This window comes from Athene cunicularia (genome assembly GCF_003259725.1).
Source record: "Athene cunicularia isolate RWA chromosome 9 unlocalized genomic scaffold, athCun1 chr9_part1, whole genome shotgun sequence".
Classification (NCBI taxonomy): Eukaryota; Metazoa; Chordata; class Aves; order Strigiformes; family Strigidae; genus Athene; species Athene cunicularia.
The window spans coordinates 21,695,726-21,713,760 of NW_020799110.1; the positions used below are offsets into that span (position 1 = coordinate 21,695,726).

An 18,035-nucleotide genomic window follows, 5' to 3' on the forward strand; every position below is an offset into this window, starting at 1 on the left:
GGCGGTCGGCGGCCGGATCCGTCTCCCTCGCGGGGAGAGCAGCGTGTGGCGGGGACGCTCCTGCAAGTCACGGCGGCTGGGCTTGCCGAGTTTGTTTACTTGTGATCCGCGTCTCTTCCTCTGGATTCTTTCTCCTCCCGTAAGGGCTCGGTTGCGCGGCTCCGGGGGTGTTGATGGTAAGTTTGCGACGGGTGGGCTCCCCTCCTCGTGGGGGTTCTGTGGGACGTTGCACAGTGCGTAGAGGCGAGGTGGCTTTTGTTTTTGTTTTTGTTTTTTTAAACAGTGCTGTTTTTCAAGCTGGTGTTCAAAGAAATACACTTCTGAGCCGTTTTCTGGTTTATAATGAAATGTTTTACAATAACAATTAGTTTCCTGAGCTAGAAAGGAGAATTATTTCTAGATGTTAGATAGTTACGTTTCTTATAAACTGAGTTTATTTGAGTTTGCGCTGGTGAAAGCAAACCCTCTTGCCTAATGATTGCCACAAGCTAGTATTTCACAGCGGTTACTCCGTGCTTTTCCGCGCAGTAAAAGCCAGACCTCAGTTTAACTGCTCAGACGGATCTGAAATACTAAACTGTCTTCTCGGCAAGGGTGAGGCGAGCTGACTTCTTGTCAAGTGAAGCCTGAATTTGAGTGCGAGACTTGGCTTTCGACAAAGAAAGGCATTGACAGGCTTTGCCCTCGCGTCGGTTCCGGGGCTCCCGGCCGCTCCTGGGAGCAGCAGCCAGGGAGGTCGATGTGGCAGCGTCCATGCTGGCAGCAAATCGGCTTCATTTCTTTGTGTGGAGACTGCTACGGGGGGGAAAGCGTCCTATGGAGATGGCCAGCTCCTCTTCGGTCGCCGGTTCGGTGGTGGCTGTGGCCCTTCGGTGCTTAAGTCATACCTGATATTTTCACTGTGCTCTATTTGCCTTCGGTGACAGAAGCAATCCTTGATAAGATATCTCCACGTTGTGAAAGAGCTTATCCTCCTGGGAAAAAACAGCCCTAAAGAGTTACTCGTGATGCCTGTGGCTGAAGCTGGCCAGGCTTTGCAGTGTGTCTCAAAGGATGCTACATTTTTAATGTTGTTTCTGTAACTAAAGCAGCCCGCCAGGGACGTGAATATCAAATTGCCGTTAGATTATTTGGTGCTGCTGACAGAGTAACGCCAGATACTGTATGTTCTCTTAACAACAAGTGTAAGTTTTATAACTGGCCTTGGTAATGGAAGTCTGGTTTTCTTGGTAGCTAATGTGCCTCAGTGTCGTGCTGCTGACTCTGAATGTCCTTGGATGACCGTCCTGTGCCTCAGTGTCCCTGCCGGGGCTGAGAGGAGGCCTGGTACTTCCCTGCGTCACAAGGATGACAAAACTTCACAGCTCCGTGCCTTGCTGAGGCCCTCATGTGGGTGTTGCTCTGGAAGTACACAGTGGCGCTGCTAGGCTCAGAGCACCCTGCGTTCACACCGACACCATCCTACCAGCGTGCTCTCTGGACTTTTGTCTCTGCAAATGTCACTTCAGCCAGCTTTGAAACGCCGGGCTTCCTGCCCAACAGGCTTCGGGGCTTGGGAGTAATAGCGTAGGACCACCTTTTCGTGAGGAGATTTTCAAGAGTTGTGAGGGTTTGGTTTTTTTTGTTGTTTTTTTTTTTTTTTTTATCGAAGCATAAAAAACCCCTAATGAAGTACAGATTGAATATCTTGCTCCTTGAAAGAACTAGAACTTCAGATTTTTGGTTTGACCAAATTAGTCATCTTTATGACTTGATTTTGTGCAGCATAGGAATTTCTGAACGATGGGCCATCTCTCCTGCGACTCCACAAGCAGCAGCTCATTAACTTGTCAGGCTTCACTGTTGCTGTGTAAACTTCTGTAATGGATTTTCCATGTACCAAGAAAAATCAAGCAAGCTATTTTTGTCTCACATGTTTGCCTGTCTTCCATGTATAGGTCACTGTCCCCTTTTTGTAGGGAAGGAAAATAATTTTCACAGTAGCATTCGATGCTTTATTGAAGGACTGTGAGTGATGGTTACTTTGAGTTGGCTTTTTAAAATTCAGACAGCTGGAGACTTCTCTGAGGAACTGTTTTGCCTATACATTTGAGACAGTGACAGCGGTCAAGGGAGCATGGTTTTCTGAGATGGTGTTAAAAATACTTGGTTAAAGTGATTAGCAACATCATGTTAGATACTCAGCTGTCCCATCCTCATAATTCTTGGCAAGAAAAGAGAGGTAGAAAGAGATTGAAAGAGCCTTTACCAGATTCACGTTCTGTAAGCCATGCTGCGTTTTATCTGTCTTCTCTGTTTAGCCTGCTTGGCTGCTCTCTATTACTGTACTGACATCCTTTACTTGATTCTTTTTGTGCTGGAGCAACATCACTTCAGTGCAGGTTTGAGGCTTTCAGAGTGCTCCTAGGCATGGTAAATAATGGGCATGCAGAGCAGCCTTGATACTCACTTCTGTTTCCTCCCTTGGTTAATGAGGATAAATGCATTCTTCTTAATCGAATATCCATGTAAAGGAAATCTAGACCTGTTTTCTTTTAGCAGGATTCCTAGGATAGAGATTTGATGTAAATGTTGCTGGACTTTGTGAACTCTGGCCTAAGACCAAGGCAAGACTGATGGTAGAGCAGAGCGGATGCTGGTGTTGCAGGGGTGCTTATCTTCCTGACGCCTCCTGAATAGGAGGCAAACCTGTGCTCGTGGCTCGAGTGGTAAAGGGCACCATGATGGTGAAACTCTGTTTAGATAGACGCGGCTAAGTTAGTGTAGTCTCTCTGAATTGTGTTAATGCAGTACAGAACTTGAGGTTAGTGGAGAAGTAAGCTACACATGTTGTCTTGGGGACTTAAGTATTTAAGTCAGTACAGATCTGTTTTCTGTGATGAAGGCAATGTTAAGGCTGCCCATTGAACAGTTAACCAATGTTCTGAAGTCAAAACTCAATGTAAGGTTGCTGTGCATAGCTAAATATTTGCTAATAATTCTGGAAGTTAGTGGTGTTGGAATTGCTCTTTGAAAAATAAACATGTGCTGTGGATTGGAACTTGCCAGACCAGATAACTACCTCGCCCACACGTATTTTTCGTGGGATTGTGTACATGCTAGTGAATCTGCGTCACTCCCTGCAGCACACACATCCTTCAGGGATGGCTTTAAGCTGTCTTTGTAACATGCAATTTAGGCAGCTGAGAACTCTTGTCAACTGATGTGCTGTAGGATAAGATATTAATGCATCATGTGCTTCCTGGAAGAGTAGTTAATGTCTTCAGACTCCTTTAACTTTACTCAACTGATGCCCAGGTCATTTGTGGGAGTTGGTTGTGTGATTTGCTTATTTGCTTTTTGCTTTGAAAAGGTGTGTGGATCACAAACACGGTTGGTAGACCATATCTTGCAAATCTACTGGAGTATGCTAATCCAAAAGGGCTGAATCCAGAGTTTACCAGTAACAAACAATCAACTGTTGTCCTTTGAGAATTTTTTTTTGTTACACTGTCCAAGCTACTGTTGCTTGAAGACAGCTGTGTACTTGACCTGTGCTCTCTCCAGGATAAAAGTATTTCAGGTGGTGTGTGCTATCTGAATCCCGCTTCGAGGTGTTGTCTGGTACGATGTTAGGAAATGCCTTTGCTTTGCCTCAGCTGCTTGTACTGCTTTACAGCCCACAGTCTTTTAGATTATATGGTGATAAAATTGGGTTTGGGTTTATTTTTTGAGTTTGGAAAGCTGAATATAATCGGTAGCATTCACGATGTATCAAGGAAAAAACCTTCCTCTGAAGACATTTGATTTTAAAGCAAACTGTGTGCCCCCATAGCCTTGGTGGCCACATGGAAAAATGCATCAGAGGAGAGCAAGAAAATGTGTCTTGTTTTTGCAAGCTGTGCTGCGTAAGAGAGTGCAGTGCTTGTGAGGTGCCGTGGTTTTGAGCTAAGAACTGCAGTTATATTTGGCTAGCAATATTTGAGTAAAACCCAATGGCTGTGTTTTGGCTACCTCTGCCCTATTAAAGCCTGGGCCTGCCAATCAGGAGGGCTGAATAGAGCTGCTACTTTCCTTCCTTTGACTCCTTTTGCACCAAAAATGGTGTAGTGATGGGTTAAAAATTTAAATTTACATGTGTGTATATTTGGGGTGTGTGTATCTTTTTTAAATGGATGTCATCTTTGCCTCAGAGGCTCCTCAGTTGAGCTCCTAATTTATGTAGAATTGAAATGCAGACATTTAACATAATTTGCTGTATTCTAGCCATAGCAAAGAAAAGAATGAGGGAGAGTTTATATGTTTTCTTTCTTAGTAAGAGGAGAGGTGCCTAGGCTAAACATGGGTGCTCAGCTGTGGCCTAAATCTGTTCATACTGAAGTCACTTGAACTTAGACCAATGCTGAGCAGTATTTTGTGTATTTATTTTGCTTTTCTCTGCTTATATTGTGTATCATTGGGTTGAATGTCATGGAGTAATCCTACTCATGACTGATGTCAGATGACAAGTTTTATTGTGTTGTCCTGCAGAGTGCAGATGACTTTAGTGACTTTATCTTTGAGCATTTGTCAGAGGCTGAAGTGACAAGTAGGCTTTGGTGTGCAGTAGAAGCACAGCAATGTATGAAATCTATCTTTGAGATGATTGCAAACTATTTTTTTCAGAGCTGTTGCAGCAGATTCTTTTGTTGAGTTTGTTTTCTTAATTTAAGTATATACATTTCCAAAAGCTTGTTCTAATACTCCCTGTCTTATTTTACACTCTCAAAAGTCTGGCATGCATTCGTCTTCTGTGAGGCTGGGTTGTCCCTTTCTATGGTTAACAGTTCCTGAAGGAGATCTCACGAAGGGATTTTGAATGAGAGAAAAGGTTGCCCGTGTTTATGGTGTCTTGTCAGACGAACGGGGATTTCCGTCCTGCAGGAACAGCTCTGTGCCCTGGGACCTCACCAGGGTCCGAACTGCAGTAGGCTCAGTCTCCTGAAACCCCTTTTGGTGGGGTGGCAGCCGAGTCTCCTGCGGTGGGCTGGGCAGCCTGGACCTCCTGTCTCTACAGGGCAGCGGTAAGGACTGCTCATGGACACTTTGCCATTTTATTTCTTCAGTAGATTTTCCACTTTGTACCTGAATGTATCAAAGCTCTGTGCGAGGGGGGGAAAGGGAAGCTGGTACCTAGTGACCATTCAGGCTGCTCCTACACCTAGCAGCAGCAGCTGCCTCATGTCACTTTTCTTGTTTTTCTTGTGATTAGACTGGGATGTTGAGTAGTCTGAGCAATGCTGTTTCATTTATTTATTTATTTTTAAAATTCAGTAGCCTTTGTTAAAAATGGTTTCTTGAATATTTAAAAATAAGCATATTCAGAATTGCTCTTTCAAGGGGGCTTAATCATGAGAGCACTTGCATAGCTTTAGGCATGGAAAAAGGTGAGATTTTTCAAAGCAGCTGAAAGGTTTAGGTACTCAATTTCCATTTTAATTTAACTGTTTCTCCTCCATGTCTTCTTCAATGCATGCAAAACCAAATTGCCTCTAGTGGAAGGATACGTTTTTTTCATTAGATATCGGAGGTCATAATTTCAAAAGAAAGCCTTTTTGCACAAAGTATTTACATCAGTGGTACATTTCATACTGAGAATATGCTGTTCACAGAAATACCTAAGTGGTGATTATAGGCATAGTCGTGATCTGTGTGGGGTTTTTTTTGTTTTTTTCTCTTAGAATATTCTGAAAAATAGTTTTATTGAGGAAGGACAGAATGGCTTGGAAGAAAGATAGCTGGTTTTGTCTTTGAACACTGAACTAATTTCCCAAAATCTTGGAACTTATTTCCTAATTAAGTAAACTATTTTATGACAGAAGCCACACGAAATTAAACAATGTTGTCAGTGAGGATGGTATTATTTCACAGGTGAGAAAATGCTGTGACAGTCAAACCTATGTGTAGCCGAGGAAATAGCTGGATTAAGTGTTGGGGAAAGGGAATTTTGAATTTCAAGTGTTAACTGTTTTGTAAGGTACTAGCTAAATGATGAAAGTTTTTTGTTTTGAGAATTAAGACTAGTTTGGACATACAGAATAATCTGGGGGCCAGTATTGATACTTCAGAAAGTTTGTTTTCCAAGTTAAATATTTTAGACTCCATTTCCAGAATAAGCTCTGCTCTGTTCCTTGCCAAAGACTGTCATGTGCTTTTGGCAGCAGAATCACTGCAGTATTTTGAAGTTAATAGTTGCTTCAAAATAAAACTCAAATATTAATTTGTTCATAGTATTTCTTGCTTAGTACTGTCATTGCATATAATTTTGTGGTGTATCCTGTATATGTTTTCTTTTATGTGAATTGTTGGCTCAAGTTAAAAATGATCCAAAAATTCGCTGTAGTTAATCTGGGGATTTAAGAGTTAAAATTGAAACCTGTTTTTATGGCATTATTTGTGGCTTATTACTTATTTTCTGCCTGAGTCAGTTAATTGAGGTTAAGAAAAGCCCATTAAAATTTACTCTTTGGTTATCTTTAAAAGTTTACCCTTATTTAACCTGTAAAAAGATGTAGCTTTTTTTTTTTTTAGATTTGTGTAACATATTTACATGGGGAACTGAGTATCTGTTCTCCATGGTTTATCACCAGTCCACTTAAACTGAGGATCTCAGTGTGGGATACTGGCACATGCTCAAGTTTTCCAAGACCCTGGGAATATTTTGGGGCTCCAGCTAGTTCTCTTGGGCAGGGGCCGTTATTTCTTCCTTTGCATAGGAAAGAAGCAGAAGCAGTAGGCCCTTTGGACATGTGTTAATCCTGAGACTGTTGATAAATTAAATTCTGACCTTTGATGTTTTCATCTCATGCTTTAGCAAAGTTCCTGTCTGTGGAGCACAGTAGCTAGGTGATTATTTTGGGGATGTAAACCTGCAAGGATATTTAGGTGAATTATATCATCTTGCTTTCATGAATTATGATGCCATTGGTAAAGAAGCCAAAGTACTCCATTGTTGTTGAAAACTGTTGTCGAGCATGTCTAAGATGACAAAATCACAGAGTGGTTTGGGTTGAAGGGACCTTAAAGATCCTCCAGTCCCACCCCCCTGCCATGGGCAGGGACACCTTCCACTAGCCCAGGTTGCCCAAAGCCCCGTCCAACCTGGCCTTGAACCCTGCCAGGGAGGGGGCAGCCACAGCTTCTCTGGGCAACCTGTGCCAGGGCACCACCACCCTCACAGGGAAGAATTTCTTCCTTACATCTAATGTAAATCCACCCTCTTTCAGCTTAAAACTGTTACCCCTCATCCTATCCCTACAACCCCTGATGAAGAGTCCCTCCCCATCTTTCCTGTAGCCCCTTTAACTACTGGAAGGCCTCTCCAAGGTCTCCCTGGAGCTTTCTCCAGGCTGAACACCCCCAACTCTCCCAGCCTGTCCTCACAGGGGAGCTGCTCCAGCTCCTCCTCATCTTCATGATCCTCCTCTGGACCTGCTTGAGCAGGTCTGTGTCCTTCTGATGCTGGTGCCCCCAGAGCTGGACACAGCACTGCGGGGGGGGGCTCACGAGAACGGAGAAGTTGTCTGAACTTGATGAAGTTGATGACATATCAAAGCATATAAAAGACGACAAACACTGCCATCCCAACCTAATTTTGACTGCATTGCTGCATATTAGTTTTACACCTGGTTTGTGCCAGTGGTTGACTGCGTCCCTGCATTTCAGCATTGTCAGTCTCTGAGGCTGTTAACATCTGTGTAATACTCACTGTGATATTGTCACTTCTAATTCAGAGTGTACTGATCATTCACTAAATATTTATATAGTCCTTTGGTTTTGATGTTGCAAGATAAAAAGGGTATGTTTTCTATCATCTCTTGTATTCAAAGGCAAATAATGCATTGAGGATGCTGATTATTTAAAATGATTAAAAAATAAAGAAGTTCCTTTGTACTTTGGTCAGTGCTGACGTAACTGTTTCCAGTAGTCTAGAAAATCTTACACATAGTTCATTGATGGCTTGTTTAGACTGAGATGCAGTGTTTTAAGTGCAGTGATCATCTACCAAAGATGTGAGAATGTGCTCAGGAAGGATTTGTTACAACTCGTATCATATCTTATTCTTTGAAGTTTAAATATAACAAGATGTATTAAACAAGCATGAGCATGAGACCTGCTATATTAACGTTCATATTAATGGTATTTGAAGCAAAATGTGTGGGTGGAGAGAAGGAAGAGAGGCTCACCTGTGCAATAACTCTCCTGGTAGCCACGTACTGAAGGGTGGACATAGCAGGAGGAGGAAATGAGAGGATCATTAAACAGGACAGGTTCTTGGAGGCACACCTGGAGAAAAGGTGATTAATTTGTTAAAGGGTCTAAGTCTAAATATTCATCAGGGTTGAAAGTGAAATGGGGAATGAAAATAGACTTCATAGTCAAGGTGTACAAATGTTGTCAGACTTGCTACAAGATACTTCTGTGATGCTCAAACTCCTGTGAGGAGTCAGCACTGGTGTGGTAACACACCTTCCCTTGCCTGAATAAGCTGCAGTGGGATGGGAAAAGTGCATGAGGCTGCTGCCTTGAATTGATGTCTAGGGATACAGTGGTATTTCAGTTTACAATTTTTTTTTTTCAGTGAGACACCTACAGCGCTGATAATTGGCTTGCATTTCCTACTCTTAGACCCTGTAAGAATTATTAGTGGTTTATTTTTACTCGTACACACCTTTTTGTAGCAATGTTGAGTGATAGTATAAAAGAAAAAAAAATTCCATACATGCCAGGCTATTACAGCTTGGCTGCTAGAAGAAGGCACCAAAGGGAAATTTAAACTGAAATGTATCAGGACATGATAGCTGACTGATGTGCTGGCTTTTACTACTGTGCTCTATCCACATATCTTGCTAATAGAGGATGTTGGAGCAGGAAGTTTTAATGAATACAGAAGCCAACCCTCTCCCTTTACTCCCTTTATTTTTAGATTTTATGTTTTCCCTGTGATAAAATAGTTTGAAACTTGGGGAAGCTATGCCCAAGGTTTGGCAGAAATGTGACTTAGTAGTGAATGCTTCCAGGTGTGCAGTTATTCAGGAGATGAGGGCAGACTAATCCTGTAGCTAGAAGTTGCTGCGATAGGTTGGTTGATTGTTGGTGTAACGTAATTCCAGTGTGTGGAGGTCTGACATACTGTTTACTTCCTCAAACGGATGAGGATAGTGAATTAACGGAGAAGTGTATGTCTTTTTATTTTGGGTGTTGGAAAGAGTGGGGAAAATGACTGCCTCAATCTGGCATCTAAATTTAGATGTCTGAATTAGCAACGCAGGAAACATAGTAGTGAGTGTAGCAAGCAACTCAGTTCCTCCGGAGCACTGCTGGCAGTGTAGACCACTTGGGCACTTAACTCATGCAGGCATCTCAACTGTGCGGAGCAGGCGTCTCTTTACACAATTTGTGAAAAATGTGTGTGGGATACTTCCTCTCGATATCCTTACACTAAGGCATAACTGGCATTTTAATACAACTTTCATCACAGAGTTCCCACTGAAGTGATCTTCACAAGGGATTTTCTGCTTGTACTTTTTTTTGATCTGAATATTTGCATATAGTGGGTTTTGCTTCCACAGCTGTTCTGCATTTGGTTTCCTAAGTGGTAAGAAATGTGGTATGCTGAAATCAAAGCTGAGCCTGATAGTCTATTGCATAAACACAACTGTAAGGGAAGACTTAAGCAGTTACTGTATTAGAGCAGAGATGTGTGGGTTGATGGTCTTGGTAAAATTCAGTTCTTGCTTTTAGGTCTCTTATGGTGCAAGAAGAAATTTTTATTACATGTAATAATTAGCTTTTGAAACAAAGGGGATTATCTTTCATTTTAATCACTCTGCCTTAATAGCAGAGAAGAAAAATCATTGTTTTCTAAGAGTTCCAACTGTTCTCAGTGTTTTCTAGAATGACTTCTTAGTTTAATTTTATGTTTATGGGACTGATACTTAAAGCTGGTCATTCTTATGGGTTCTTACCTGTTCCCGCACTGTATATTAATTGATTGTATTTTTAAAGAGTCTAAGCTTCTGTCCTCCTTGTCTTACCAAACAAAAATTCAGTAAACAATTTTGTGAAGAGAATTATTACTTCTATTGGTCATATTTAATGTGTAACTAATATTCAGCTACGCTTCTCTTGTTAACACAAAGCATTGAATAGTTAGGTCATATCCAGTATGTGAATACCTTGTAAATAAATAACAAAAATAGGTTTAAATTTTATGCCTGTTATGAAAACTAATGGATGGTAATTAGTGTAATGGCTGATGATAGACTGCACTGTGCCATTGGGGGAACTTGCACCCAGAAGTAGTAACACAAGATTGAGAATGGCTAGAGACTGGTTAGTGAATGTATTCTTCCCCAGATGCTTTCTTAATTCCTTCAATTAACCTGATTAAGCAGCTTAGCTTAAATAAGCAGAACTTGTGACTTGGAAGTTCTCCCATGTATTACCTTCCCACTGCCTTAGGAATCAATTCCTTTAATACTTTGTCTGTGTAAAGCAAGCAGCCTTGGTTGCTCCTGTGTCTTGCACAGACATGAGATGCTGTATGCTCTGTATGAGAGGCACACACAAGGGTGGCTTTTTTCTGCTCTACAGTTGGATCTAGGCAGAAGTCATAAATCATAGTGATTTCTGCACAGTGCAATTGAATGGAGACTGACTACCTTATTTTTTATTAGTACTGAAAGTTCCCCTCGCTTAGATCACTATGAATCCTTTGTCATCAGAGAAGACTGTGCCCTCGTTTGCCTTTGCCTTTTACTCTGCTTTCACAGAAAGTTAACTCAGAACCAATTTCTGTGTATCTTACAGACCCTGATGGTACTAGGGAACCCAGTCAGCAGTAACTGCTGCAGTGCAGAAAGGATTGACTTCAGGGTATTGTGGTAGCCTGGGGCTTTGTTTGGCTCATCCCTCAGGTTTTCAGATGCTGGCCCAACAAATTGTTGATTTCCAAATTATAGGTCTTTCAGTATGGTTCTTCAGGCTTGCCCTCCAAGCAGCAATATGCCCTCAATTCCACTGGTACATGGCCACAGATTATTTTGAATAGTTTTTGAATAAATACAAGTATTTCTGCAGTATTAGAAGTTGCAATGTCTCGCAGAGATTGTCGTTAAATCCATGCAGTAGCTTCAGAGATTGGGATCTGTGTATGTTTCTTTTTCTCATGAGAATTTCAGAGAGGACCCTGACCCTACTTCTACCTTTTCTCCTCCCCTTGATTATACTGCATTAATCAAAAGTGATGACATGTTTTGATAATTACTGGTGAGTCTAGACTGGGATTGAACCAGGTATCTGCTACCTAATGAAATGTGGTGGTTGAGTGAGCTTCCATGATCTTTCTCTTTCCAGTAGTGCCAGGAGTGCTGCATTAATCTTAAGAACCTGTGCTGTAGAGTTGGAGGTAAATGTCTTTAAAAGAATATTAAAAAATGGGAAAAATACTAGAATATTTTTGGTGGTCTTCATATATGCATCAGTTTCTTCCCCTTTATCTATGTTGATTATGAGGGGAACATTAAAATGGTTCTGGGAGTGTATAAGATGAATTCCTTCCTCTTCTTTCTCCTCTAATTTTGGACAAGATTCACTTCTATGTCCATTGCAAAAATGAGCGTTTACTGGCCTTAATTTTATTCCAGTGATGAGCTTATCTGCATCATAGAGTCTAAATTTAGTCAGGCAAATCCCACCTGCTGATTTTTATGATTTGGAAACAAGTGGTCTGTCAGTAATCAAAGTGGGGCAGTACCTGTGGAGAAAATAGGAGCAGCATCCACTGGTGATTAGTTGCGATGATGAGGCCTCTGAAGTGAGGTCAAGAAGACTCACATGGGAAGGAGCTCTGAAGGTGGGGGAGAGGCAAAGCCTTAATTCTTAAGAAGGGAAAATCCAACAGGGACAGACAAATAAGGTGCTTCCTTCTGTTATGCAGGGACATGAGTTTGGTGTACGAATCTTGTGTCTTGATGATTAATGAAAACTGGCTAGCTTTTATTAACTGGTCTTGCCTATTTGTAATTATTTTGGGGATGTTTCAGTATTTTTGTGAATAGTTGAGTCCTAATATGAGAGCAGATTTAAGTCCATCAGGAAGACTGCATAATTAATTAAGCTGCATGTGATTTCCCAATATTATAGAAGCTGACAGAGGGATGTACAGGGAAAGGAGGAGGGGAAGGGGTAGAAAGAAGAGGGAGACTTGAAAGACTGGGATTGTAACAGCAAGCTCTTTGCCATATGTCTGTGATGAAAATGATATATGGGGCAATGGAAAATACCTGGTTTTCATTCCTTCCCTCAGTGTGGAGGAAGATCTCTGTTCATAAGAGAGATTCTTCAGGTAGTTAGAAGTGTTACTAAACTTCTAGATTTTAACACTCCATTTAACTTCCATACCATGTATATTACTTTCTTCAAACTTGGCTCTATTTTTGATCCATCTTTAACTCTGTTACAATTTACAGTAACGATAAATATAAAAATACCCAACTGTTCTTGATCCGATCCCATGATTCCAGTAGTAATTTCTGTGTCTGCACAATGCTTCTGGGAAAAAAGTGTATGTCGGTTTGTCTTTTGAAAGAATGGTTGGAATTTAAAACCCCTCAGATTTCTAGTGTCTTTAGATACTCTTTTTTCTTAACCTGTTGGCCAAACAACTTGCTTTCCTCTACTGAAATAATTCGTAGTGTTTGTGCAGAATCCGATGTGTTTTACGTTCAACAGAGTGGTGTGGTTTGTATGTCACATCCAAGTCTTTTGCAATAGAAAACCATAGTTTCCTTGATAAGTGCAAATTTGCATTTGTTCTCAATACCTTGGTCGGACGTCAGATTATTCTGGAAGGATATTTGCTTTAGTCAACTTGGTTCTATCCTGCCTGTGCTGTTCTTGAGGATGTGGTAAACAGAAACAAGTCTAGCTCTGATAAGTTAAAAAACTTTTTTTCCCAGTTGTTGTTTGGGAATGTAAGCCATAGTGAGTGTGCTCTGGTTTTGTAATTCAGTGTGAAAATGATTTTTTTTTTTTTTTTCTTTTTGTTTCCCCCTGCAGGTAGTCACTTACTTTTAAAGATATTTCTAGTTGTTACTGTTGTTCTTTATTATGCTGGAAATCAAGGTGGTCTGTATGTTCCACTGCAGTCTAGGGTTTCACTTGGTTTTCCAGAATTCAAAACTCTGAAAATTTTTTTTTTTAATATTACACCTGTTGATGGAGCTCATCTTATACTTACTGATGTGCTTTCTCTTTGTGTACAGTGATGCTGATCAAAATTCAGACTGAGCATATTCTTCTCCAGGGCCAAGCAAGGGCCTGCCTGATTTACTGGAGAATCTGTGTCTGGTGAATTTAGATGATATCTTGAAGATTCTTTGCAATAATATCAAATATGTTTGTTGTGCAAAGATTAACTGGAGCATACTCACTTTTGTGTAGCTTGCATGAGACTTCCAGGATATGATGCTAATTATTTTATTTCAGTGACACTACACCTAGAGATTAAGTACTAATATCTTTTTATTCCCATTAAAACTTTCATCCTGGTACAGGTTTTTTCCAAATAATTTTCAATCTTTTTCATTTTTCCATTTTCCCCCACTGCATTAAAGAATGAAATACAATTAGTAATTAATTGTTACAAATAAAATGCTGCTTGAAAGAAAATTCTCTGTGGAAGACTGTGTAGCAGTGGGAATGAAAGTGTGAAGTTGCTTTGAGAAATACAGACCTTGCATTTGAGCTTACACATCGTAGTCTGTTGAGACTCCTGTAGGTAGGCACAAATCTGATTTATTTTTATCCATATCTCTATCAGGAAGTCTAATGTGGATTTTTTAAAATACTTTCCTGTGGTCAAAAGTACCTGGAATCGTTGGCATTTGTAACATGCAGTTCTTCTAGGATGTACACTGTTAGGTCAGTAGTAAAGAGATGTAAATGCTACTGAGAGTAGCAACTTTCACCGTGGCTTTTCCTAGTTGGAGGCCCTGTCTGATCTCAACACTGAAAACAGTCTGGGGTACTTTTTCTCTGTAGAACAGTATTTGTTTGAAAAGGCAGCCTTTCCACTTGATCTATCTCTAGGACAATGAAAGATCCAGAAAAGAAATAACATACCATGTAGCCTTCAGCACTGTGAGACCCAGACCCATCCTGGGTTCTCACCAGGGTGCCCCTTGTGTCTTCAGGAGCAGACTCTTGACATGGGGACATAACTGGCTGTACATCTTCTAACTCCTTAAAGCCCTGTGGCCTTTACCAGCCTCTCCTGTGTTACCAAGTGCACTGTTTCCTAAATTAATAGCAAGCACAAGCAAAAATACTACTCTGTAAAATGGGAAATCTTTTTATATGCATAAGGAAAATCAATTTTGTTGCTTAGAGCTCAGGCGTTTTGTTTCTATATTACTTTCTCCATCATCCCCAATTTGTCTGTGCAATTGTTCTCTACTGACAGATCAGCTTAAGCAGAGGCATGTGTTTAAGACAGGAAATTAATTGCTGTTGCTTTAAAAAAAGTTATTTTTTTTAAAGAAAACATTTATTTATTTATATATCAGGAAATTAGTTTGTCCTTTTGTTAGCACACAAAAGCTGTATGTAACTTTGCTACCTCACCTAGGAAATACAAAATCATCTGCATAATCTGAATTGGTGATGATGCTTCCTTGACATATATAAAGTGTATTTACTTAGTTTCTGTTCTTTAGAAGAACTCACTTTAGAAACTGCAGGACTGGGGAAACTGCTTCCTGGATTTGTCTAGTGGCTGACTTGACGTGAAATCTTTGGGACACTTTGCCTGCAGTTGCAGGTTTGAAGTGAGCTGATCCTCTCCTGGGTTCCTTGACAAGGTGTGAACTCACAGCCCAGCCTGCTCTTCCATGTGGTCACTTCCAAGCTGTCTGTCCTCTCTCCAGCTGCCTCTCCTGTAGGAACGGTTATCTTTGAGTCTGCTGCTGTTGTGTCAGATTTGCTGGTGTCTATTGGCTGAAATAGTTAAGGGGGAAGAGTTAGGAGGGATGCAGATGGTGTGATTGTGTAAGCCTATTTTCCTATTAAACAAAAGAATACGCTTTTGTTCAGGATCGAACTTGTTCTCATGTATTCATCTCCTACGTGTTTGTGCAAGTACAATGGCTGGGTTCCCTCCAATCCTGCCCTCCCCTCTCCCAAGGCAATCCCGAGTGGAGGGAATGAGCCTGAGCCCCGTGTGTTTTGGTGGCTTCCCTACAACAGATCACCCACGGTTTGTCAAAGACAGCCCTTTTGGGCTTCTGCATCAGTCTGCTCAACTCACTGTAGAGGGAACAACGTCTAAAACATTTGCCTGTTGTGTTTGGCCAGAGGCACAGTATGTTTTTGTCACTAGAGTTTGGCAGCACTGTTTGAAGTATTAAAGTAATCCAGGTCAGATCAGGAACTGCCTCTAATTGGCTGCTTTGGCTGGAGCATCTGATGGGTTTGCTTCTGGCTCACCAACAGTGTGAGCATCTGACAGGTATTGGCTGTATGCTGCTGCTTCAATTCAAATAAGAATTAAACAAAGTAAGGCTTAGTAGCAAAAGAAGACAGAAGTATCCTGGCCATTCCAGGAGCATTGCAAATTTTAGGCTGTTAGTGAATATCTTTTTATAGATGGTTAAGCACTGCAAGCATCCACTGCAAAACATAGACAGGCACTGTGAGAGTGGAGCCATCTTTTGTAGAGTCTGCTAAGTCTGCAACAGCCTTGTGATACTATAGATGCCTACAGAGGTGCTTTTAGTAGGTGTTCCTCCTTAACCCCCACCCTCATCATGATACTGCCCCTAGAAAACTAGTTGTAGACCTAGGTTCTGTCATGATTTACAAAGACTCGCCAGGCTTGGAAATGTACTAAGACTGAAGCTTGAGCTAAGGGGCGAGATTTTCACTAGAGCATGTTATTGCAGTTTCTGCAGTTGCAGTAAAGTTCTGGTGAACAGTTGTGTCAAGCTAGAGGAGCTCCTGTCTGTCTGACTGCCACTTTCTACCATCTTTGGACCTTCCCTCGGTTTGCTCGGGGGAAAATTCCTGGCAAATTCCCTGGGATTTGCTGCTGCCTAGACTGTGAAGAATGATGCTTTCCAGGAGTCTTTTTCTCATCTATGGCTTTCTAACTTTTCTTTCATTTTAAAGGCCAACTGACTCCACTGTACATTACAGCAAAAGGAATTGCAGCAGAAGAAAGGTGGTGGGAAGGTATTCAGCCACATCTGAGGTCATCGTTTAATGAATGTTCTGTTTTTGAAATTGAAGCTGTAGGTGTATTGATCCTCTACAAAGCTGTAGAGGTAAATATAAAACACATTGTCTAAAAAAAGTGTTAGGCTGGTGAAAAGTAGTAATGACCGGGGAGAATTACAACATTAAAATTTAATTATTCCTTGGGCTTTAAATCTCATGTCCTCTGACACCTATTGGTATTACGTACTTGGTGAAGCATGTCTGAGTAGAAGTGTGAAATGGCAAATGATCCTGTAAAATGCAAAGTGGAGCTGAAAACATAATTCTCAATTTAGCGTTAAGCCTTTTTTGTGTGTTAATTTGCTCTTTTGGTATTTGAATATTCAAAATGGCTACATCAGCCATTCAGGAAAGACAGGAAGGTATTCACTATAACAGAAGGGTGATGAAAGGATGAGATGCATGATTTTGTGCCAGAAGGGTGAGGAAGATGTAAGCAGAAACTCATGACTGTACTGAATTTAGACATGAAGTTCAGTTGTGCCCCTTAGGGCAGCTTGAAGTTACTGTGGAAATTCTCCATGCTGCTGCTTAAATATATGGTTCTTACCTTTGAGTGCTTTCGTTTTCTTCTTTTGTTCTCTCTTGATGCCAGAGCAAGCATATACATGACTGCCTGATGGGTCAGATCAGAGGGCTTATCCATCTGAAAATAACCTGGCAAAACAAAATACAAGGTTTTGCCCACTGTAGTTTTCTGAGGCAGATCCATCTCAGGGCCCTTTGAATGCAGGTGGCTGCAAGACAAAAGGGAAGAATGAATAGGAAGGAGTGGTAGAAGGGATGTAGCAGCTTGAACATCTGTAAGCTTATGGTAATTGTTGAATCACATGGGTATTTAACAGGAATAAAACAAGTAACAGAAAAAAACAAAAAGTAAATGTTTCCTTTCAGTAACTTTAGAACTGGGATGTTGCTGTTTTAAAAAGTACTTGCATAGTAAAAAAAGTAATTTTTATTGTATTATGTTACTGTATTTGTTTTCCAAATTACATTGCTATGTTCTAACTGAGAAGTCATCATGCAAAAAACCTGTTTACAGAATTGAAGTGTTTTTTTGTCATCTTTCATGTTTCTTCAGAATATAAATGTTTGCTTCTAAAACCAGCTTTCAGTACCAGAGAGACAATTCCAGAGACACATGCAGAGAGACGGAAGGCATAAAACCAACCCAAAACCTCAAATCAGATCAGTTCCAAAGTACAGTAGATGGAAGTATTTAAAAATACACATTCCGCTGTATTCAGAGCTACTCAAGATTCTTTCTGAATTCTTCATCATATGACTAAACTGCTTCTAACTGTGGCAGTACAGATGGTGTGGTATTTCAGATTATTCTAATTCCAAGCAGCTAAATGCACAGTCTATTTTAATAACAAGCTTATCTTGAATTTTGAAACAATTACATTTTTGTAACATTACAAAAACAAGTTACTCTGCGCAGGAATGTCCTTGGGATTTTCAGGATTTGCATTCCTTTCAGGAACTGTAAAAGTCATGACTTACTGCTGCATTGTTCACCCCACATATTAAATGTCATTTGCTAAGTGTGCATGCAGCATAAAATTTTATCTATAGCACAGCATAGTTTTTAGAGTATCCAAGCATTTTTGGCTGGTTGCTTTGTTACTGTATATTCCCAGTTTGACAAAGGAAGCCAACATTGTTCAAAACGGGCAATAAATCAACAATGTTGGATACCAGGGTCTGTAGTCAAATCCAAGCTGGCCAATCTTTTT

The 18,035-nt window shown here is 40.7% G+C and overlaps 1 protein-coding gene across 1 annotated transcript in view; it reads left to right on the plus strand.

The window, feature by feature from the left end:
* The first annotated feature begins 6 nt into the window (after window positions 1-6).
* The window catches only part of SPSB4 (splA/ryanodine receptor domain and SOCS box containing 4), a 93,002-nt gene continuing 74,973 nt past the window's right edge, over window positions 7-18,035 (plus strand). The window contains exon 1 of the mRNA XM_026855286.1: window positions 7-176. The gene's annotated coding sequence lies outside the window, so the exon portion shown is untranslated. The remainder of the gene's footprint in view (window positions 177-18,035) is intronic.